Raw genomic sequence first — 12,626 nt, 5'->3', positions numbered from 1 at the left:
ACCTGGGGTCCTGGTGGGAGAAGGTTTACCCATCAAACCTGTATCCGCCTTGGAACCCTATGTGGATGTAATCCAATCTAAACAGGCCCGCATTTTGCAAAATTTAGGCAGGGAACATTATTGGTAGTTTACACGCAACTGGAATTCAAACTGTACCAAATCGTCACTTTGCAACAACATGACTGATGATGTTGAACAGGTTTTTTATTTGTCTCGTATTAAAAACCAAGGAGGATATGGATCAACCCAATTAGCATTGCCCTCGGCATGCGCCATTTTGAAGAAGCCTTCCGCATTTCAAGATATGATACTATCTCTATCATAGTTTTTGAACTCAGCCGTTACTTGTAAAGAGTTTGGTTAGTAAGGAAAAGGAAGGGGTTCTTGCTATGACACAAGACTGATCTGTATCCTTTTAAATCTCTTTTTTAACAATTGATCAATTCATTACTATGTTGACATGCCAAAATTAATTTGGTTCCACACAAGTTGAATACTGCACTTACTGTATCTAATTAACAGAGTTTATAAACAACTCGGGCCTAGCATCTATATGCTCATAAATTGAAATGTCACAATATTTTTTATATTCTCTTATGCGCTTTGTCCAAACGACTGTGTATGAAACCTGGCTATTGTACAGCTTAGACCTGCGACCCTTTATGTTATAATATCTCTTATACTTCTCTGCATTATTGGCTGCTTTAAACATTTTAATGTTAAAAAAAATTAAGGAAGCTATCTTAAGCATTAATATTTTTTCTAAATGTGATCAATTTTTATCTTATGATGTACGATATGTTTTATGCGCTTGTTCCCAAAATAAACACTATTTACCCAATCAAAACACTATGCTTTCTTCACAAGACTGGGCTCATCTTCCTATCCAATTCATTGGCACCTTAAGTAATAAGGAGAATTGTACGGTCTGATGCTCCCATCTTCTGAAAATGTCCTGCTTTAAGCAATACCTGATTGAGGCGGGTAATATAGCATCTCAAGTTTTAGGCTTAAAACTACGGAATGCTTTCCTGTTCGAACTACTCCAGTTTCACATATGATCTTCACAGCTTTAACGAACCCACCTCGTTGTTTACTTTTTTCTAATTTTAGACTGTCTTTAGGGTCTTATTCCTTAGTGTCAAGATGGTTGTTATATACAAATAATAAACTAAAACCTGTATACAAAGTGACCCCACATCCTCAAATCGAAGAACCACATCTTGGACTGTAAATGGAAGAGGAACACGGAGCCAGCAAGCAAGCCTTCCTACTATAAATAACTGACAATATATATCAATCAATCAATCAATCAATCAATCAAAGCATTTATATAGCGCACTACTCACCCGGAGGGTCTCAAGGCGCTAGGGGAGGGGGGGTCCGCTACTGCTCGATCAGCCAGGTCTTGAGCTGCTTCCTGAAGGCAAGGTGGTCCTGGGTCAGGCGGAGGTGGATCGGTAGGGAGTTCCAAGTCTTGGCGGCCAGGTAGGAGAAGGACCTTCCTCCTGTGGTGGCTCTTCGGATGCGGGGGACGGAGGCGAGGGTGTGGCCGGTCGATCGAAGCTGGCGTGTGGGGGCGTAGAAGTTGAGGCGGCTGTTGAGGTATCCTGGGCCTTGGTTGTGTAGGGCTTTGTGGGTGAGGAGACGGAAGGTGATTCTCTTGTTGACCGGGAGCCAGTGCAGATCTCTCAGGTGTCCGGAGATGTGGTTGCGTCGGGGGATGTCCAGGATGAGTCGTGCAGAGGCGTTCTGAATCCGCTGGAGTCTCTTCTGGAGTTTGGCGGTGGTTCCGGCGTAGAGGGAGTTGCCGTAGTCCAGACGGCTGGTGACGAGGGCCTGGGTGACCGTCTTCCTGGTCTCGGTGGGGATCCACCGGAAGATCTTACGTAGCATGCGCAGGATGTTGAAGCACGACGAGGAGACGGCGTTGACTTGTCTGGTCATGGAGAGGGAGGAGTCCAGGATGAAGCCCAGGTTGCGTGCGTGGTCTGTTGGTTTGGGTGGTTTTGCCCAGGGCAGGGGGCCACCAGGAGTCGTCCCAGGCGGAGGGTGAAGATCCCAGGATGAGGACTTCCGTCTTGTCCGAATTCAGTTTCAGGCGGCTGTTCATCATCCACTTGGCTACGTCTGTCATCCCTTCGTGTAGGTTGGCTCTGGCGGTGGCGGGGTCGTTGGTGAGGGAGAGGATCAGCTGGGTGTCGTCGGCGTAGGAGATGATGTTGAGGTTGTGTTGGCGTGCGATGGCTGCGAGGGGGCTCATGTAGACGTTGAAGAGGGTTGGGCTGAGCGAGGAGCCTTGGGGAACGCCGCAGATGACTTCGGTGGCTTCTGATCTGAACGGGGGGAGGCGGACTCTCTGTGTCCTTCCGGCGAGGAACGAGATGATCCATTCCAGTGCCTTCTCCTGGATTCCGACGTTGCTGAGGCGCCCCACTAGGGTACGGTGGCAGACAATGGCGAAGGCCGCGGAGAGGTCTAGGAGGATGAGGGCCGCTGTTTCTCCGTTGTCGAGCAGGGCTCGGATGTCATCGGTGGCTGCGATCAGGGCGGTCTCGGTGCTGTGGTTGGCCCGGAAGCCAGACTGCGAGAGGTCGAGGGATCCGTTCGTCTCGAGGAAGGCGGCCAGCTGCTTGTTGACGGTCTTCTCGATGACTTTTGCAGGAAACGGGAGCAGCGAGATGGGGCCCTCATCGGCCTGGTCGCCCCCACGCTCCTCGTGCCTCCCGCTCCTGAGCCTACCTGCCTCCTGCTGCCTGCGCCGACTACCACTCATTTTTACCGCCGCTGCCTGTGGCTATACAGCATAAATGTAGAATGCTAGTAGTAGTACTATGCTTTCCACTTGGCCCACCACCTGGCTGACTTCTATTGCCTCTATAAAGTCTAAGGAACTCTTCAAGATGCTTTCTGAATTATGCAACCCAGAAGTAAGCATAGGTGAATCCACTGCACATCTAAACAATTCAAGTAGGCCACTTTCACAAAACAGATTATAATCCTGATCCTCACATTACAAATAGACCATTGAGCTTAGACAACCTCCAACTAAACTTGGGAAAACTTCACTTGTGCTGAATTCCCCTCACAGACATAACTTACTGGAGCTTCTTTCACACAGCCTCAAAAGAAAATTTTCAGCTGACCACTGAAGAAGTCCTGGCTACATTGAAGATGATGCACACACTCCCACCATCTCCTCGGAGACCCAAAACAGACACTGGGGTCCAGGATAAATGATAAATGGAACTCCTACTTCCTCTTGAATCACATTGATAAAGTCTACACCAACCTTAATCTCATGTCAACAGCAATATACCACAGGGTCCCACCATTTCTCGAAAAGTGTTCAACCTCTACCACAAATCAGTGGCAAGTGTAGTTGAATTTGGCAACTTTTCCTGCTACAACTATGACAATCGCACTCAGACCCTGCTGAGACTTGATCATTCACACAATAACTACTCTACTCTCGGATCACGCTTGTTGTTTTACACTGGATGACTAAACCCTATCTCAAAACTTTAAAAAAAATAAAACTAAAATCAGAAAAACATGCTAAAATATAGATCACTAAAAAATAAAAAAAATAAAAAAATAAAAAAACACAAGTCTGTTACTCATGGACTTGGCAACCCACCTTCACAATCAGGATTCCAGCCTCTGGCTTGGACACAGGATCAACTCAAATTCCATCACTTTCTAACTTGGGGGTTCCCTCATCAGATCAAGACATCTTAACCACTGTGTACCCACACCAGGATTAAGCTATATCTTATTTCGGTGTGCCTGATCTATAGTTTCACGGGTAGCAAAAGAAATAAAGCACCACAGGAAAAATCTCCCTGCATTTAAAATCTATTGCCCTCCACCTAGTCGTATACTGACTTCCATTTACGGTTAGACCCTCTTATAAGGCCATCTAGATTGACCACCATGATTCCTCTAAAAGAACGTTTTAGCCTAAATCCACAGATGACATTTCCACTGTGAGATACAACAAAGAATTGAAATCCAGATGCACAGCAAATCGAAAATGAGATTACAAAGCGTTTCCAAACCAGAAACAAAACTTTGAAAACCTCTGCTTGCTCAGATAGAAAGTCTCAGGACTGATTGCTATCAGTCTACTGACGGGCACCCTACTTTTCGTGTGCGTCACTCAAAGTCACCTCATTAACGATTATATTGTAAAGTAAACCAACAGACAGACAAAATTGGTATTATGGCTATCAGGAGTAAGGACAATATCTGGTTAAAACAAAGAAAAGTTAGTCAGTGAACAGCCAGTAATTCACATTATACGAAATAATGCTTAAAGTGAATTGAAGAGGAAAAAGCCACTTAAGGCTACCGCCATATCACTGACTGGCTTGGCCAGAAGACCCTGGAGACAAAAATGAGTCAAGCCATCTGTACTAGAAAGTCATGGTTTGGTTTTGAAACGTACGTACAAGATTACTTACATTGTTTTCAGTGACAGTCTCCTCCGGCAGTGACAGTCACTTCCGGAGCATTACAAACGTTTACAAGAACAAACAATGGGCACCGCCGTGTACCGGAGAGTCATAGGGGCACTGCCCAACAAAAGGCAGAATAAAGAGCATTGACAGGTGTTCCGCTACAAGCGTGATGCTGTTAAACGAATACACAATACGCGGACCAGCCAAGAAACAGCACAGAAACTTTCAGCATACAGAATCATGAAAACCGATGCGACAGGAAGTCGAAATGGGGCTGACGCGGTCATGCACACATACTGATGAGAACAGAGGGGTTGACACGCTTCCAAACATTGCAGTATACACAATGGCATTACATTTCAAGCGAATATGCATACACGAGGCACATGACAACTTGTTAACAAGGACTCTGAACCTACAGAGGTGTGCACAGAGTAGGGCAGGCAGGGTGTGCGACTATGGTACCGTATCAAGGGTGACAGGCTCCAAGCAAGCACTGTCACGTCCACATGTTTATCACTTAGAGTGATGGTGTACCGTGTACGAGGACATTTAGTGTTAAGCAACTGAGAACACTATGCGTGGGCTTGTAAGCAGTGTCCACTAAAGGCAACATACACGAGCTTGAGCGCACAGATAATACCGGTCCCAGCTGCATACACAGCGATGGGCAATCGTAGGTGACACCGTTTACGGCTGGGGTGACTATTCTGCTGCGGGTGGTATACGCGGACTAGCAGTGTAAATTGGCTGTTTGTGCAGTCAGTGAGACTGAAGCGAGAGATTTCCTAGAAATCAATGTGATATCACCAACTCATGAGATGGGTCGAGGGTGGTTGAGGATGAAAAACACAGTTCAAGGGGGAAACTCGACTGTGAAAGGCGTGTTATAACAGAACAACAATCTGCAAAGTAAACATGCGTTTTGGTGTCAACAAATGGATCGAACCATACGCCACAGTGTAAGTAAAGACAGGAAGAGACTACCATTGCCTACTGCGGCGCCAGTCAACATACCAGGCAGGCAATACTCTCCAACGTATAAGCAAAAGCCGCAAGCAAGTGCCCAAAGTTTCAATAAACTAATGCGACTAACCGGCTCCAAACGTATATGAAAGTTCCAGCTTTGTCACCCCCTACTTTTCATCGGCATCTATTTATTAGCTATTGTGAGAACTGAAGCTTAAGATTTATTGTGGTAGTCGCTAGTTGCATGATGTACAATACGATGTAGTAGTGTCCCACTCGCTAAATTTCAACCAACTCCACCGTAACGACCCATTTCAAAAGTACAGCAGATTGTTTATGAAACAGTATTAGTATTTAAGGAGCTGCAATACATCTGTAATATAACAACAGTTATAAATATACAAGTTGTATCCATCAGATTCACCACGTGTCTCCGTGTTTTCATTGTCAAAATGAGTAAATTAATACGCCTTAATAAAGCTACTTCTCAAAGCAGAATATAGATTCCTGGGTACCAAGGCAATTAATATACACTTACAGAACAACACAATTGTCCAACAATAGGGAAATGGTACATTTCAGCATCTGACACACAGTTAACTTTTAAGAACTAAAATACAAACGCATTTTGCGAAACGTTGGTCTGAAACTCTGGCTAACAAGTACAGGAAGTATAAATATGGATATTTATACTTAGAACAAAAGATACGAATATTCGCTGCACATGATCCTCCTGCTTGCTTCAACGATGGCAAATCACCGATAAAATCAGAGGCACACCACAAACAATTGCGCGTGCTATCAACGAATCGTGCCCTCCTTCTGGTTCAGTGATCGCGCCCCACAACACAGTTTACTTTGAAAACAGGGCAGACTTGTGTGCCTTTTAAACCAGGATGAACTGCAAGCACACTACCGATTATAATGCACTAATCGATCACCAACTCTTTGCAACTGCCTGCCTTTCCTTCAGAAAGGGGTTAACCCACGAGGATCACAGCTTAAGGGCACATCCCCTCCTGCCCGCGGTGCAGAGTGTGCGGAGCCCCATCAAACGGCAGGTGCAGAACTGGAAAGGTGTTGTAAATGTACTCGTCTACAAAAGGCAGAGTGTCACACTCACCCTCCTCGCAGAGACTCCGGCGGCGCGGAGGCCCAACGTGGACTGTATTAGCAGCAGACAAGTCAACCGGAGCCAGGAGCACTCAGCAGGGACAGCGGCACTGGGAGGAGGAGCCTTGTACTAGAGGACCGAACCGAAATGTTAGGACGATAACGCGTCCGTGACGTAAGTATGAGCCGAGTGGCTCTCCTTGGCAGACTGCGCCCCAAAACACACTTCGGTTGTAAACAAGTCTACTCACCAAGACAAATGGCTTTTCTCAGCAGGTAATATCCCGTATCTGAACTCGGAATCACAAAGAGGAAAATAATCAATCTTTCAGTTGTATAATGACCATCTCTCACTATTTACACAGCGCATCCGTGAATGCAACCTTATATCATTTTGTGTGTAATTTTACCACTTCCGGGTCGTACAATAACCAATCCCATAGCTAAATATATCGTGGGCGTCGTCTATGAGTGGGTGGACTGCTACTGTGTACGAGCCCGGTGGATAATACAGCCAATCGTAGTGCACCATACACAATTCCGAAGAGTGGATTGGTCGTGTTTTCTTCACGTGTTTTTTGTCTGCGCGGAGCTCTCAAATAGCCTGCAGGTATTTTTAGTTTTTCAGATGTGGCCATCCAGTGCTCAGCTTGAGCTCCGCCTGCAGTGAGTTTGTTACGGACGCGGTGGGGGCACTGTTGTGTAGCACAGAGTCGGGTAAACTGTGCAAAAGTAAAGGGGTAACATTTTTCGTACAAATGAGTAACCGCCTCCGAAAAGCAGATTTACAATATCCAAAGGGCAATAAAAAGAGGCAGTTTTTACAAATTTTAACGGAATGAATTGACCTGAAATGAGTGCTTAATATTTATGTTAAACACTGCAGATGCAAATTTAAATTATTTTATGGAAAAGACAAATACTTTTTAACTTTTGTAAATAGAATATTTTGTAAAGTGTAGGATGCGCTCTAGTCTATGAGCGTGAACGCGATGACGCGTCACGCCATAGACAGGAGCGCGCGCATGCGCAGTAGGCGCAAAAGTGAAGGCGCGAACGGGGAAAACGGCAGTTGGCGACCGGAGCAGTCACTGTGTAGACGCTCGGCGCCCTTATGCTCTAATTACTTGTTTTGAATGGAAATAAAGATAAAGCAATCATATACCTACCTGGACTCAGTGTATAGTGTGGGCAAGGAACATTACATTGGCGACGAGGCTGGGACCACGAACACCAGGCACTACAGTGGTCAGGAGCAGACACTCCATGACAGCCCCACACCTCCAGCAGTAGGACAACAGCAACAAAAAGACGAGCAGAGGGCGTGGCAGTAGCAGAAAAGCACGGGAACTACCCAATCCAGCTCCAACAACCAGGTCAGTGCTGGGCTAGGGAAGGAGAGCACAGCCAGCACCCTGGCAGCCAAAGGCATCGACCCCAAGACAGAGGAAGGGGCGCAAACTGACGACCCCACGCAGACTAGAAGGGATAGCACACCAGGTAGCCCCAGAGGGCAAGGGAACACGGCAGGGAGTGCAGGAGCATCCGGTGTACCCATTCAACACAGTGCCCAGGTGGTTGACCCCAGAGGTGAGGCTAGAATGGCAAATCAAGCGTCCGCTCTGATGGCCCCTGTCCCATTCCTGCCTAGACCGGGCGAACCACAGTTAAAATGGGAAGACTGGAAGGAATATTTTCAAAACTATATTGAAGCGCTCGAAGATGAAAACGAAGGGGCATTCACCCCGGAAAGGAAGAAGAGACTGTTACTCCACAACCTGGGCCCGGAGGGGGTGAGAGTGTTCAAGAATCTGGTGCCTAAGGAGAGGGGAGCGACTGAAACAGATGTCTTTAAAAACGCCCTGGATGACTTGGACAGCCATTACCGTCCAGCAGTTTGTGTCTCCATAGACAGGTATAATTTCCAACAGAGGAAGCAGGAGGTTGGTGAATCGATTGATGATTATGTGGCGGCGCTCCGACGCTTGGCCATCACGTGCCAGTATGGGGGTCTTCAGGAGGAGTATATCAAAGACCAAATCGTCATGCACACCACGTGCAGGTCGGTTCAGGACAAACTGTGGGCGCAGAGTGAGACATCGCTTAAAGAAGTGGTGGCAATGGTCAAAAAGGCTGAGATGTCAAGACGCGGTGCAGAGGCAGCCAAACGTGAGAACGCACCGAGACAGTTGGTCAACAAGATAGACGAGGCACCCCAGCCCAGCAAAACCAGGGGGGTGTATGGAGATCAGAGGAAGGACGTGAGATGGACAGGGAAGCAGGCAGTCCGCCCTGGTCCAGACAACAAGTTTGCATGTTATAGATGCGGCAGCACGGCACATTCGGCGCAGGATAAACGCTGTCCCGCGTTCCGCGCCAGATGCTCGTTTTGCGGCCTGGTCGGCCATTTTGAGAAAGTCTGCCGCAAGAAGGGGAAGAAATCCACGGTCAAGTGCGTCGATGCGGCCACAGCGGACGTCAGCGGGGAGGACGACCTGGATGACGACGACTTGGTGTTATGCATCGAGAACCAAGTACTAGAGGTGACGGGGAAGCGAAGAGATAAGCCTCGCACGGACATGCTGATAGGGGGAGTGAAGGTACATGTGGCCGTCGACTCAGGATCTCCTTGGACCATCGTGCAAAGATCCATATGGGAGGAAGACTTTGTGCCTGTGGTGGGGCCAGATCTATGGCCGCCGGACATCAGACCCATCTCGTACACGGAGAATGCCATTCCCCTGGTGGGGTGCCGAGACTTCACATTCGAATTCAGAGGGAGGTCAGCCACGTGCACCCTGTATATAGCAGAGAGAGGTCCTTCAGTGCTGGGGTGGAGAGACGCAGGAGATCTGGGGATCATACTCAACCCGGGAGGAAAAGAGCAGATTCTCTTGACAGACGAGTGGCCCCTCACGAGAGGTGAAGATTGGAAGTCAGCATACCCCAAAGTTTTTGATGGCTCAGTGGGGAAACTGGACAAGTTCGTCCACAGAATGGTCCTCAAGGAGGGCGCAGTACCAGTGGTGCATAAAGTCAGGAACATTCCCATGTCTACCAGCGGAGCGGTACAACAGGAACTCCGGAGGCTGGAGGAGCAAGGCGTCATAGAGCCGGTGGACAGTGCGGAGTGGCTATCCCCCTTGGTAGTGGTCAAGAAGCCAAATGGACAGGTTCGTCTCTGCGTTGACCTCCGCGAGCTCAACAAAAGTCTCATCGTGGAGAAGTTTCCCCTACCCAGAATCGAGGAGATGCTCGCCAAGACTAAAGGTGTGACTCACTTCTCCACCATAGATCTCACGTCTGCATACTATCAGATTGAGCTGCATCCATCGAGCAGAAAGTACACCGCCTTCATTACTCCATTTGGGTGCTACCAGTTCCGGAGGATGCCCTTCGGCCTGGCATCCGCAGCGGCTGTCTTTCAGAAGCTGATGCATCGGCTGTTCAAGGACATTCCGGGGGTACAGTACTTTCAGGATGATATCCTGGTGATGGGCTCTTCCAAAGGAGATCACGACAGGAAGTTGCAGAGAGTGCTGGAAGTGTTGCAGAAAAAGGGGCTAACGGCGGAATGGAGTAAATGCAAGATAGGGACCCATTCGGTGACCTACTTGGGCCATGAGATCAGCACGAGTGGAATTTCACCCAAGGAACGAAATGTGAAGGCCATAAAGGATGCAAAGGCTCCCAGCTCCAAGGAGGAAGTGCGGTCGTTCCTTGGAATGGCCGAGTATTATAGTAAGTTTGTGAGACACTTCGCCACCAGGACGTACAGAATGAGGCAACTCATCAGAGACAAGACCAAGTTTGAGTGGGACGCAGAAGCGCAATTGGAGTTTGACACAATCAAAGACTGCATCAGTCAAGCTGTTCCATTGCAAGGGTTTGTCCCCTCGGGCCAGACTGTGGTGACCACAGATGCCAGTGATAAAGGCTTAGGGGCGGTTCTGGCACAAGTGAGGGATGATGGTGCCACTGAGACGATCTGCTTTGCTTCACGTGCGTTGTCTCCGACGGAGCAAAGGTACAGCGTAATTGAAAAAGAGATGCTGGCCGTCACCTGGGCCTTGGGCAGATTCAGGCAGTTCGTTTGGGGTACGAGATTCAAGCTGCAAACGGATCATAAACCCCTGATCAAAGTCTTGACTTCCTCGGGTCATGAGACAGCGACCCCGAGAATAGCCAAAATGACTCTGAAGCTGCTCGATTACACCTATGATGTCGAATACCTGCCGGGAACACAGAACAGGGTCGCGGATTATCTCAGCAGGGCTGCGGCGATGGAAGTGGCGCCGGAGGATGCCCTGGACAAGGAGGAGATGGTGGCAAGCATGGAGGACCATGAGAGATCGATAAGTGTCCAAGAATGGGAGGCCGCCTATGATCAGGACATGGAAAAGGTGGAGATCAAGAGACATTTGACGTCAGGCTGGCCCGACAAAAGGAAGCTCACCGAGGGAGTACGGAGGTTCTATGAAATAAGGGAAGAACTGTCCCTGAGTGACTCGGGAGTGTTCATCTATAGGGGTGAAAGAGTCGTGCCGCCAGATTCACTGGTACCCAGATTGTTAACTCTACTACACGAGGGCCACCTAGGTATTGTAAAGACCAAAGCACGCGTCAAGCAAATGTATTGGTGGCCAGGCATGGATGTCCACATTGAAAGGCAAGTAAGGGAGTGCAGCCAATGCCAAGGTGCTGACAAAGTGCTTAGGCCACTCCGACCGGCCATGGGGAAGTTTGACACGCCACAGGGACCTTGGGAGAACGTGGCCATCGACATACTGGGGCCGGTCCTGGACAGCAAAGGAGTGAACAAGTACTTATGTGTAGTAATGGACAAGTATTCAAAATGGCCTGAGGTGGACATTCAAGAATCCATGGACACTGACACGATTTTGAGATTCCTGACGTCAGTTTTCTTAAGGGAAGGCATTCCCAAAACCATCCTCAGTGACAATGGCCCGCAGTTTGTCTCGGACAAATGGATTAGGTTCATGAGGAGAAATGGTATTGAATCTAAACACACGGCAGTGTATCATCCCGCATGCAACGGTCAAGTGGAGCGGTTCAACCGTGTGCTGATGGGCTCCATACAGGCGGCCATCACGCAGGGAAAGGATTGGGAGACCGAGGTGATGAGTATGCTGTGGTCCTACAGGATCACCCCCACGGCTGTGGGGTACAGTCCATTTCAAGTGCTGAGAGGACGGCATCCGTTCACACGGGACAATGTAGTATGGAGGGAGAAGACCGTCACCAGTAAATGGTCCCCTGCGGTGGTTCAGCACAATTTGGAAAAAGCCCAGAAGATTTATGCCGCCAATTATGACAAACGTCGAAATGTGAAAGGAACAGAGCTGGAGGAAGGAGAGTGGGTTAGGGTTAAACTCCCTACCCTACAAAAGAAAGGTGATAGCAAATATAGTCAGCCTCTACAAGTCAAGGAGGTGCGAGGTAGAGCAGCCCTCCTCAGCGACGGCAGGGTGTGGTCCCAAGACCGTATGGCCAGAGTGAACAAGATAGTCGTATGGCCCAAGCTGGAGGAGACAGAGACACAGAGGGACTTCCACGAGACCACGCCTCAACCAGAGCAGGGTGATGAGGTATTCCCCGAGGAAATAGGAGAGAACAGTGAGATAGAAAATCCCAGCGCAGGGTGCGCAGTCAGAGATGTCACACCGACTGGAGTAACACAGAGTGGAGATCGGAGAGATGGTTCGAGATCAGGCGGAGACAGAGAGGTGGAAGAGAACATGCCGGTAAGACACACCCGCAGTGGCAGGGCAGTTACAGTGCCCTCTAGATATAGAGACTTTGAAATGAGTGGACATTAACAATAGGTTTGTCACACTGGCAGCCCAGCCAGAGAACAGTGGGGGATCATGGACATACCGTAGAGTTTGAAAAGTTAACTTTGTTTAGTGTTAAAAAGGGGGAGATATGTAGGATGCGCTCTAGTCTATGAGCGTGAACGCGATGACGCGTCACGCCATAGACAGGAGCGCGACGCGCGCGCATGCGCAGTAGGCGCAAAAGTGAAGGCGCGAACGGGGAAAACGGCAGTTGGCGACTGGA

At 48.6% G+C, this 12,626-nt stretch overlaps 1 protein-coding gene across 2 annotated transcripts in view; it reads right to left on the bottom strand.

The window, feature by feature from the left end:
- Positions 1-6,959, bottom strand: part of STK38L (serine/threonine kinase 38 like) — a 456,714-nt gene extending 449,755 nt beyond the window's left edge. Inside the window, exon 1 of one of the 2 annotated variants that reach the window (XM_078674124.1) lies at positions 6,797-6,959. The gene's annotated coding sequence lies outside the window, so the exon portion shown is untranslated. Of the gene's footprint in view, positions 1-6,555; positions 6,683-6,796 lie in introns of those variants that run through there. The other variant, XM_078674123.1, reaches the window with a different exon arrangement.
- Between the last annotated feature and the right edge of the window lie 5,667 nt (positions 6,960-12,626).

This window comes from Lissotriton helveticus, chromosome 1_1 (assembly GCF_964261635.1).
Source record: "Lissotriton helveticus chromosome 1_1, aLisHel1.1, whole genome shotgun sequence".
NCBI classification, from domain to species: Eukaryota; Metazoa; Chordata; class Amphibia; order Caudata; family Salamandridae; genus Lissotriton; species Lissotriton helveticus.
This window is presented reverse-complemented; position numbering and strand designations above follow the sequence as displayed.